Below are 10481 nucleotides of genomic sequence, written 5' to 3'. Positions count from 1 at the left end.
ATCTTGATTCCAGCTTGTGCTTCCTCCAGCCCAGCATTTCTCGTGATGTACTCTGCATATAAGTTAAATAATCAGGGTGACAATATACAGCCTTGACATACTCCTTTCCCAATTTAGAGCCAGTCTGTTGTTCCATGTCTGGTTCTAACTGGTGCTTCTTGACCTGCATACAGATTTCTCAGGAGGCAGGTAAGATGGTCTGTTATTCCCCTCTCTTCAAGAATTTTCCACACAAAGTGGGTTTAAATCAGAGCCAAAATGTAATCATCTTGACAAGAAAAAGATTCCCTCATTGTTATTATCTGTGGTCATTGTAAAAGAGGTCCCTCTTCTTCGTCTATATCCAACATCTATCTCCATCTTTATCCAACCTTATGTGAACACAGTGCATACAGTTTTCTGCAATAAGCTTCAGCCCCTTTTGCTCAATTGTATTTTTGCCTTACCAGTCTGTCAGGCAAAACCCAGAGTGGTTGCATTCAAATTTCTACTTTCTCTGCTGCTGTTCCTGAATTGCTAAAAAATGCTGAATAGAGTAGCCTGGGTCCATTACAAATTTACCATCTCAACCTTAAAAGGGCTCCCAACATCACCAACAACCGTACTACCCCTCTGGACTGCTTTCCCACTCTCAGCGGTGACATGCCCAACCCTCTGTCCTGTCACAAAACCTCCAACCCTCCTCTTTCACCCTCACCCTCAAAAGATGACCTTAACCTATGGTTCAGAAAGATAACAGAGATAAATGCATGGGCATCATGCTTTCTGTTTGTAAGTTACTAGTCTGTAAAACTTAACATGGATTCGCTAACTTAATAATTATAACAGCCCAAGGAAACGGGGATTATTTTGATCACAATTTATTCTGTTAAACAACCTAGCAAAACGTGTTCACATTCACATTTCCGTCATTCCCAGAGCTGACAGTCGACTTAGTTTGCTAGGGCTTCCGTGATGAACCGCCAGACTATGTGACACTGTATTTTCTCACAATTCTAGAGTTAGAAGTCCAAAATCAAGGTATTTGCTAAGTCAATTCCTCCTGAGGCAAATGTTTTGCTGAAAGTTTTACTTTTGTTTTAGGTTTGAAGGGTTCATTAAAAAAGAAACCACTCCTCACCTACAGTAAACAATTTCAACATTTAATAGAGGATTGATTAACTTAGTTACCATTTATTGTCTTTCAGATTTCAGGGCAAAACCTCATTTCCTTAAGTCCACCCCCCTCTCCAGATCAAGTCTCCTTCATCACATTTGACAGAGGACATTTTTACACTTGATTCTGGGATTAACGTTTTTCTCTTCTACTAGAATGTAAGCTGCATGAGAGTAAGGACCTCCTCTGGTTTTCTTCAGCATGGTATCTACCATGACTGATCCAGCACAAAATAAAATGCGCTAAGCAAACAAAAAGAATGTTAAATACCATTCGTTTAGTTCTATCGCTTTTTGTGGATCTCCCAGCCAACAGCTTTACCTGTTGGAACTGCAAGTTCAAAGTTGTACGGTGCTACTACCTCCTACAACCTGAATTTCTGCCAAGTGTTTATGAGACTAAGTTATCTTTTTAGTACAAGAGTTATTTAGGGACAGACTACAGAAAACATTTCTTAATTTATAATGCCATTTAACTCTTCTGCAAGGAGTCAGACACAACTGGGCCACTGAAGAGCAACAACAGCAACCCTTTGGATTCATGGCAAAACCATAATGGACTGAAAGGATAAAACTTAGCATTTGATATGAATTAATCTGGCTCAAACCATTTATCCAAAAAATTAAAGTTATTAAGATATTTTTAATTTGAAAATAGCACTTCTTATTTTTAGAAAATCTATTTTACACAGCTGGGTGACAGATGTATATGTGTCATAGTCTTATAGGGGAGGAAGAGCGTGTTTGCTTTGTCATCACGTTGTTCTGAGTGGAAAATTTTCAAACATTAGCTAGCATCATGCATTCCATCTGGATGTTATGGCAACCAACTTGCCTATGTGGCACATTTTTTGTGTGTGCAAATCATGAAATTTTTGATACATTTTTTTCTTACCATTTGTGTGTACCTAAATTTTGGCAGTTATACTTCCATCACATTAAAACTATAGGCAAATATTTATTCAGAGTGAAAGGAGATTCTCATCATGTTTATTAACTACTTGGTGGTAGTTAAATGAAAACTTCATTTAAATATGTCTATTTTTTCAACTCTGGCTTCCTCTCCTATTTTCAGGTTAGTTGTTTTCACGTGAATTTAAATGACGCTATGTTCTGTGCTGTGCTTAGTCACACAATCGTATCCAACTCTTTGTGACCCCAAGGACTGTAGCCAGCCAGACTCCTCTGTCCATGGTAATTCTCCAGGCAAGAACACAGGAGTGGGTTGCCATGCCCTCCTCCAGGAGACCTTCCCAACCCAGGGATCCAACCTAGGTCTCCCACATTGCAGGCAGATTCTTTACCATCTGAGCCCCCAGGGAAGCCCAAGAATACTGGAGTGGGCAGCCTATCCCTTCTCCGGGGATCTTTCCAACTCAGGAATCAAACCAGGGTCTCTTGCGCTGCAGGCAGATTCTTTACCAGCTGAGCTATGAGGGAAGCCCAAATGAAGCTATGCATGTAATTTAAGTAAGCTGATTGGACTGGGTGCTATTCCAGTAATCTAATGGCATAGTATTTGGTATTTTCATACAATAGATACTCATATGCATTGATAGAGTGGTAATAAAGGATAGTAGGGACTGGGATGAACTGGATAATATATGTCTGTTTTAAAGGGAAAATGACATTATTTAATCCCCTAATTTTGGGGTTGGCATTTCTAGATCTTCTGACTTTTTTCTGGAGAAGTCAGAAATTTGGATCTTATGTCAAACACCCCAGTGTTAAAATAGTCTTTTAAAACTTTGAAAAATGATTCAAATAAATCCATGGGGCTGATATGAAATAAAGGTCCTTGGACTTTTCTGGTATAGTGAAAATATTGTGTATAGTAAAATGCATGGAATTTGGAGATAGAGCAGAGTTGAAATTTTGGTACAGACAGTGACTTGTATGGCTGGACAGTTACTTTAGCCATTTTGAAATGTTGTGTCCTAGTTTTTGAGATGAAAACATTATAGTGTTTTTTTTTTTTTAACATCTGTAATAGAAGTAATCAATAAACAGCAATGTTTTTATTATGGTAACTAAATTATCTTCTCTTTTCCAGACAGTCTCCAGTCTTTAATTATTTGCATCTAGACTTCTTCCAATAACCTTAAAGTATGGTGACCCTAAGGTGACATAATCATAATTATTCATTTTATCTTGTGCATCCAGCCAACATATTCCATACTTTGATAACAGCAAATAAGTTTTAAGTTGAAAAATGAAACAGATTCTTTAATTGATGCCTCTGGAAGATGCTTTCCTAAGGGGAAACATCTTCAAGTACTTCAGTTCTTTTCATAGGGAGGATGGTGACCTAATGTGTTTTATCATCAAGAAGGAATGATCAAGTGGGATGAACAAGCTGTGTCACTAAAGAATAAGGAAAAATATGCTTGGATGAGGAGTACAGGTCTATGAGTTGTTAAATATCAACTGTAGTTATTGGTAGCATTGGAGTTTATTCTGCCAAGGATCCCAAAATCAAAAATTAAGACTTTTATAGGAACCAGGTTGTTTGTCTCATCCTCAAGTTCAACTAGGGCATTCATAGGATCAGTTAGTGAGATAAATCTTTCTATAAACTAGGCTCACCAAACTTTTGCTGTTTCATTAAAATTTCAACCAGCTCTTGAGAAATTACAAAATAGTTGCAATTCAAGCACACATATTAAACAGAAGACTCATTAACAAAAAAACAGTTACTGGAAACTAGATACAAACTAATATGTTGATCGGCCAGGCCTGTGCAATGGCGCTTAAAGTGTCAGTTCAAATATGTCCAAAATCCAATTCTTGTAGGTGTTTGGAGTCAAGGAGACAAAACACTTCGATGACTGGATACATGATTTTATTAAATTGATTCAACATTCAACAGATATATCCTAAAGTAATCTTGTTCTATGTAAAGTGTAAATAGCAAACTCAACAAGTCTAATTAAGAATTCTTAAAGTAAACTAAATTTTAGAAACATTCTGGTTTAATCCCTATATTTTACAGAGGGGAAACAGAGTCTTAGAAAATTAAAGGCTTATCCAAACATCAAATAACTTAGAACCCTACCTCTTATTTTAATATGCTTTCTATCATAGTTGAGCTGATCATATTGATAGAAGAGGGCAAAAGATTAATGGAAACTGGGTCTCCTCCACTACAGGCAGATTCGTTACCATCTGAGCCACAAGGGAAGCCCTGAAAAGAAAAATAACCTTTCCCAAAGGAAACTGATTAGTGAATCTGAGTGGAAAAAATAAGATAAACATGTAGGGAAAAGAGAAGATGAAAACCAATGAGTGGAAGGACTGGAGAAAGGGGGAAAGAAAACCACAATAAGGGGAATAATAAAATTATGATTAACCTGAGGTTAATCACTATGTTGAAACATTTCCATTTCATGATTTGAATGAATCTTCTCAGTCAAAACATGGAACTAAAACAGGTCAATATAAGCGCTATAAACCAAGACACCAGCACAGGAGTTAACTTGTATAGTTTAAACAAGTGCAATATTTTTTTAATGCCATATGGAAACCACCCAAAATACATTTTCCATGTTCAAACATAGACTTGATCAATTCAATAAAAAATTCTTTTCTTCATCCAGACATTTTTCCTACCTGGTGCCAATCAACCTACTTGACACACTTTCAGACCTAGTGAACAGTGTAATAAAACCAAAGTCTTAAAGCCAGTGATTTAAAAAACAAGCTTTGTAGTCAGGATGCCTTGGTTGGAAGCCTGATGCTACACCTTTGGTAAATGATTTAACCATTCCCTGCTTGATTTTTTTATCTGAAAAAATGAAAATAATAACAATATCCTCACCAGATTTTTTGTGAAGAATAAATAGTCTATCTCATGTAAATAAATTCGGACAATATTTAGCACATAATGTAGCATTTGTTATTATTTTTATTAATTTTCATGTAAGTGATAACTAATAAATATAATGTAGTAATAGATCAAAATTTAAAAATACATAATCCATATCCCCAAATTAATATAACTGAGGGCATATTTACAAACAATAGCACTAAGATATAATTGGACAGTTTTAGCACCTTTATTTGGCCTATAAAAATATGGTCTTCCTCATGTGTCTGCACCTTGCTAAATAAGAAGCAAAAAAACCACATGACCGTCTAATTTCTAATCTAATTGGCAAACGCAGTCCCTTTAGTTATTTTAAACAGATTTTCTTCATATCTCCATCCCCAATCCTGTTCTTCTTCAGGACAAAATTTGGTTTAGTGGCAGGAGACCATGAACTCTTCTGGCATTGATAAGGTAGGGTCCTGAGATCTACACCTTGTCCTCTGGGTCTTCTGGCTTCTAAATACCTCTAGCTACCTAATATTCATCTGCCAAGGCAACATCTGTGTTAACTGTGTCTTGATCGCTCCTGTCTTGACCCAAGACACAAAGTCCCCACTGACTGATTCAGCTTTACTGAAGAACTTGTTGTGCCTGACTGTGACACCCACTGACCAGGTGACCCCACACATGACCCCTGCCTCCTCCTTGAGAGCGGCCTCCTCAGAAATCTGCCTTTCCAGGTGCTCATCTGCTTCTTTTTTAAAAAATTAAAAAAAATTTTTTTATTGACATATAGTTGATTTACAAAGTTGTATTAGCTTCAGGTGTATCAGTTCAGTTCGGTCACTCAGCATGTCCGACTCTTTGTGATCCTATGAACCACAGCACACCAGGCCTCCCTGTCCATCACCAACTCCCGGAGTCCACCCAAACCTATGTCCATTGAGTCGGTAATGCCATCCAACCATCCCATCCTCTGTCATCCCCTTCTCCTCCTGCCCTCAATCTTTCCCAGCCTCAGGGGTCTTTTCCAATGAGTCAGCTCTTCACATCAGGTGGCCAAAGTCTTGGAGTTTCAGCTTCAGCATCAGTCCTTCCAATGAACACCCAGGACTGATCTTTAGGATGCACTGGTTGTATCTCCTTGCTGTCCAAGGGACTCTCAAGAGTCTTCTCCAACACCACAGTTCAAAAGCATCAATTCTTCAGCACTCAGCTTTCTTTATAGTCCAGCTCTCACATCCATACATGACTACTGGAAGAACCATAGCCTTGACTAGATGGACCTTTGTTAACAAAGTATATGCTGTCTAGGTTGGTCATAACTTTCCTTCCAAGGAGTAAATGTCTTTTAATTTCATGGCTGCAATCACCATCTGTAGTGATTTTGGAGCCCCCCAAAATAAAGTCAGCCACTGTTTCCCCATCTATTTGCCATGAAGTGAATGGACCAGATGCCATGATCTTAGTTTTCTGAATGTTGAGCTTTAAGTAAACTTTTTCACTCTCCTCTTTCACTTTCATTAAGAGGCTCTTTAGTTCTTCACTTTCTGCCATAAGGGTGGTATTATCTGCATATCTGCGTTATTGATATTTCTTCCAGCAATCTTGATTCCAGCTTGTGCTTCCTCTAGCCCAGCATTTCTCATGATGTACTCTGCATATAAGTTAAATAAGCAGGGTGACAATATACAGCCTTGATGTACTCCTTTCCTGATTTGGAGCCAGCCTGTTGTTCCATGTCTGGTTCTAACTGGTGCTTCTTGACCTGCATACAGATTTTTCAAGAGGCAGGTCAGGTGGTCTGGTATTCCCATCTCTTGAAGAATTTTCCACAGTTTGTTGTGATCCATGCAGTCAAAGGCTTTGGCACAGTCAATAAAGCAGTAGAAGTTGTAGAAGAGGGATAGAAGTAGGCTCTATAGTGGGGTTAATGGCAACCTCCTCCAAGAGGGCTTATGCCGCACACTGAGTGACTCAGGTCTGCTACACTCAGAACCTCTGCCCTGCAGCAGGCCGCTGCTGACCCATGCCTCTGCAGGAAATAGTTAAATACTTAGAGGCAGGTCAGGCTCAGTCTCTGTGGGATCTCTGGGTCCTGGTGCGCACAAGTTTTCGTTTGAGCCTTCTGAGTGTCTCTGGCCGGTATGGAGTTTGATTCTAAATGCGATTTCCCCTCTCCTACTGTCTTGCTGGGACTTCTCCTTTGCCCTTAGGCATGGGTTATCTTTTTTTGCTGGGATCTAACATTCTCCCGTCAATGGTGGTTTAGCAGCAAGTTGTAATTTTGGAATTCTCGCAGGAGAAGATGAGCACACATCATTCCACTCTGCCATCTTGCCAGATCCCAGATAGCTCTGCGAGACTGTTCCTCTAAGTTGTTACAAAATAGCAAAATACTGAGTATAGTTTTCTGTGCTATGCAGTGGGTCCTTGTTGGTTACCAATTTTACATACAATAGTGTATAATACTAATCCCAAACTCCTAATTTATCCCTTCTGTCCCTGCTCTTTTCCTCTTTGGGAACCATAAGTTTGTTTTCTATGTGGCTCTATTTCTGTTTTGTATCTAAGTTCATTTGTATCATTATTTTTTTAGAGTCCACATATAAGCAATATTATTCAATATTTGTCTTTCTCTGTCTGGTTTATTTAGCACGATAATCTCTAGGTCCATTTGCATCTGCTTCTTGCTTCCATCCATTCAAGTCAGAAAGATGAATATCAGGGACTTTTCTGTCCAAACACACAAGTCACTATCAAGTTTATTTTCACCTTGCAGAGGCTGTCCAGGAAGCAATATTACTCCAGAGTCCTTTGTACGGGACATCATAGCGAAAGCATCCTGTCCTTAATTTCCTTTGTTTTTCTGTGTGTGTGTGTGTGTGTGTGTGTGTGTGTGTGTGTGTGTGTGTGTTCAAACACTCATCTGTCCTGGGGTCAACCAGAGAGTGGGAGAGACAAAATGTGCCATTTTCCTGTACTCCTTTTTTCCTGTTCCCATTCACTTCTCACAATCAGGGCAGGTTGGAAATGGATTCTGTCTGTATCTCTTCCTGTGGGAAAATTCCCTGTAAACAACTCTGTAATTAAATCAACCAAGATTTACTTTTGATAGTTCAGGGGGAAATATGAGGTGTGGGGGGGCATAGATGGAGAAGAAATTTAGAAAATTCTTTCTGTCAACAATACTATGCTGTAAAATTCCATTTTGAATGTAAGAAGCAATATATTAACACTGCTTTTACATTCTTGCTCTAAAAATCTTAAATATTTCAAGAGATAAGATCAGGTACACAAAAATACAGAAGAGAAAAGAACATTAATATATATATATATATATATATATATTTTTTTTTTAATGGCACAGCACTTTTTATTTTCTTTAATCAGAAAAATATGCCCCATGTTTCTGGGAGGGAGACCAGGTATCTGCAGGCCCTGCTCTGGGTGTCAGGGTCTGCAGGACCAAGCAGGGAGGAAGGCTTGGGCCTGGAAACCGGGGTGGGGTGGGGTGTGGGGAGCGGGGTGTGTGTCTGTCGTCTCCGGGAACCAGGTCACTGCTAGAAGTGGCCATCACAGCCGCGTGAGACGGGCGCACACAGCACTGAGCCCGGGTGGCCGACGCTGCTCTCCCACCTATGCCGGGACTCCAGGGGCAAGGGGTGGATGACCCTTGAGTGCACACGTGGGTCTGGTGGCGGGGTAGGACATTAATAATTTTTTTAAAATATCCATACATTGTATTGAAAGGCTTCCAGGTGGAAGTCCATCAATTTACCCATGCTTAAATGCCTTCTAGCTACTCAACTATTTCTAGGATCACAGAGTTCTAGAAAACAGCTGCCTGCATTTAGGGCCAGTTCTTTTTTCAAGATGAGTTCTATTCTTTGTACCCTGAAAAGAAAATGCCTGCATGCAGTGATGCTCATCTTGAGGCCAGATGCAAGGAGAATATAATTTTTAAATCCCAGAAGTAGACTAATATTATATATATAGAGTTATAATTTTATAAATGGTATGAAAACCCATGGGGAAAGCAAGACTCATTCAATGAAGAGGCAGTGAAAATACTGTCTTGCAGCATCCTCCGCATGTAGTTATGTTTCAAAAATTTATGCTAGTCTAATGAATGATTAAGCCACTGATTTTGCTGTTGCTATATGGTGTTTCTTTATATAACTCAGTGTTTCAAGAAAGATTTGCCAAATTCATGATTGGATGATTTTAAGTAGAATCATTTATCATGGATTTACCTTTATAAATAAAGTAATGAAAACTATATTTTAGCTTTATGATTTTACTAAGCATGAATACAAATGGACGTGAGCATCTTCCACTAGCCTCCACTTTTAAGGGGGGGTTGACAAGTACAAACTGATCTGTGAAGCAGATTGAATGGAGGCTGGATACAAGCATTTCTATAACCACTGAAATATAATATAAAAAATGCTAAAATTGAACACAAAAAAGAAGGCAGCAAAATATAGGATAAGAAAGGCATTAGTAAGAAAATACCTAAGTTTGAGTGATTCTGATAAGATGCATGATAGGTCAGTCTGTATCTACTACCCTAAAAAGCTACTCTATAGCCATGTATAAAATTGATTACAGAAGGAAGAATGGAAATAGAAATTTAGAAATCAGACATAGTATTCACTTGAAAATGATAAAGGATTTTCAGTTGTTAGCTTTATGTATTTTTTTAAAACTATTATGGTAACTTATAGATAATTGAGTCCTCTTTTTACCCTCCTACTCTAATTGTTGGTTAAATACCTTACTTTTGATGGACAAAGTTTGACTTCTAAAGCATAAAAACGTATTTATATATGATTATTTAGAAGTTCTTATTACTCACATATACAATGAATACATGCAAGAAATGTAAATTTAAGGTATTATGGTAACTTAAGAATTGGATTTGATAAAACTTAGTACAGTTTTATAAGACTGTAGTTGAAATTTTGGAAAGATTAACTTTCTAGTTTCTTAGACTGATGTCTTATATTCAGTCACACTAGTGGTTCACTAGGTCATTTAATTGTGGGAATAGGTTGCCAAATATTTTTGGTAAAGATACAATTTACTGCAACTTGAAAGGGTGAGTGTTTTACTATTGCTTGTGTTCGTGTTTTTGATTTTTACTATTGATTATATGTTTGACCCAGTGTTTACCTTAGAATAGATTGTTTTGCAGTATGGAATCACATGTATTATTTTCCAAGTAGGGCTGACTGATGTTAAAATTATTGACAAATATTCTGTGTGAAAAGGAATGTACACATATGATCATATTTTTTTAACTATCTTATCATAGCCTTTTTATTTCAAACATATTTCATATGGAATATAAATCTGTTTGCCCTTTGTTAGCTATCATCTAAAGTTGTTTCTCAATTCTTTTCTCTCCAAAGGATTTTTCTTAATCTCACACTCACCACACCCATGTCTGGTCTCAAGCAAAAGGAATTCTTTTTTTCTTTTTTTTTAAACAAAGTGATTAGGTTGGGAACTT

The sequence above is a fragment of the Cervus canadensis genome, chromosome 15 (assembly GCF_019320065.1).
Source record: "Cervus canadensis isolate Bull #8, Minnesota chromosome 15, ASM1932006v1, whole genome shotgun sequence".
Taxonomy (NCBI): domain Eukaryota; kingdom Metazoa; phylum Chordata; class Mammalia; order Artiodactyla; family Cervidae; genus Cervus; species Cervus canadensis.
The sequence above is the reverse complement of the archived record's forward strand: the minus strand, read 5'-3'. Positions refer to the sequence as shown.